General features: G+C 51.8%; 1 long non-coding RNA gene across 1 annotated transcript in view; it reads right to left on the bottom strand.

The window, feature by feature from the left end:
- Window positions 1-343, bottom strand: part of LOC311201039 — a 27,515-nt gene extending 27,172 nt beyond the window's left edge. Inside the window, exon 1 of the long non-coding RNA XR_014617848.1 lies at window positions 268-343. This is a non-coding gene — a long non-coding RNA (uncharacterized lncRNA). The remainder of the gene's footprint in view (window positions 1-267) is intronic.
- Between the last annotated feature and the right edge of the window lie 1,403 nt (window positions 344-1,746).

Genomic DNA, 1,746 nt, shown 5'->3' with positions numbered 1-1,746 from the left:
CCATGCCAGAAGACACCCCTCATCCGGCACACGCTGTCTTACACAGAGAGCTTTCCTTTCCCAAGGCAGCCAGCACAGGGAAGGCATACATAACTTGAGTGCCCAAAACAATCAGCCTTGGAGAAGATGCAGTCCCCACAGCCCTTCCATCCCTTTCTGGGGCTCAGCAGGGCAAGGCACAAAAAGCTCTTCAGCTTCTTTCCCCCCACAACTGCAGCAGAATCCCCCCATGAAGCAGAAAAGGAGCAAGGAGGAATTCGTGGTTACCTTCCAGGAGCCTCAGAATCTCCTCTGGGATCATGATACCTGCCACCTCAGAGTCAGGCTGCTGCTACTGCTTCTGCCCCCGCATGGCAGGGACAAAGGAAGCAAGGAGGGTGGGGACACCCCAAAAAAGGTAGGAGGAACTGCTGAGCTCTGCTCAGATGCCACCTCCCAGCACAGCCCCAGTGAACTCAACCCACCTCCTCCAAACAACCAGAATGCCCAGCACTGCTGAGCTCAGCCAACTCGCTGCAGAAGAGCCTGACCCCACCCCAGCAACAGCACAGCTGAACCCTGGGCTCCTGCATTAGCATTTCAAGCTGATTTCAATCCTAAAGGCAGGTGCATCTCCCCCAACTCATCGCACCTGCTGTCAAGAGCCCAGCCAGGAGCTCTCCCAGACGCTGCAGCCACGGATTTCACCTCCTGTGCCTGGCACAACAGGACCTGGGATTGGAGTTAGTCCAGGCAAAATCAGGCTCCTTCCTCTAATCTGCAGGGGAAGCCTGGTACTTGGCTGTTCTGCAATAAAACTTCCCCTCTTCCCACATCCTGCGTAGGAAGGGGGCTGCATTGCCATAGCCGTTCATATTTCTCTGCCTTGCCCAGAGAAATCACAGGGCTGCACACTTTAACTTGCTTTATGACAGGCAATAAATGCAAACTGCGCTCTACAAAACAAAAATGGCATCGCATTAGATTAACCCAGAGCCCTACATCTGCTCCCCTCCTGTATAAATGAATTAGCACAAGCTGACTGCGAAGGCACTGCTATTATTTTTCATTCCTGTGTTCCCAAATTTTAGGCTCTATACTGACAAATCCAAAGACTTTCTTCTTTATCTGAAGCTCATCAGCGATTCCCAAGACCAGTTTAAGATTTCCCACAGGCTAAGCACACAGGATCCAGTCCTTTTCAACATCCTACTACCAAGCAAATATTTATTACTACAGAATCACCAGGTTGGAAAAGCCCTTTAAGATCACCAAGTCCAACCATTCCCATCCTGTGCTAAACCAGATCCCTGAGCACCTCATCTCCCCTCTGTTAAACACATCCAGGGAAGGTGACTCAGCCCCTCCCTGGGCAGCCTGTGCCACAGCCCCACAGCTCTGCCAGGGAAGAACTTGTCCCTCCCATCTGCTCTGCCCCTGCCCTGGGGCAGCTTGAGCCCATTGCCCCTTGTCCCATCTCCTGTCCCCTGACTGCAGAGACCATCGCCCACCTCTCTGCACCCTCCTGGCAGGTAGTTGTATTCCAGCATATAGCAAAGGTTATTCCAAACATCCTTTCCACTTTTGCTTTTCTGGGATTTTATGCTTCCATATGATCTTTAATTATATTTTCCCAACATGAAAGAGCATTTGCAATGAGCCAGGGCCACTCTGAACCCTCCACGGAGGCTCCCTAAAACTGTTCCCCTTGCTGCTTTGCTGTCCTGTTCCAGCCCCTCACCACTCTCTCTGTAAAAAACTTCCCCC

The sequence above is a fragment of the Gallinula chloropus genome (assembly GCF_964237585.1).
Source record: "Gallinula chloropus genome assembly, chromosome: 26".
Lineage (NCBI taxonomy): Eukaryota > Metazoa > Chordata > Aves > Gruiformes > Rallidae > Gallinula > Gallinula chloropus.
Note: the sequence above shows the minus strand (reverse complement) of the source record. Positions and strands in the feature narration are given on the sequence as shown.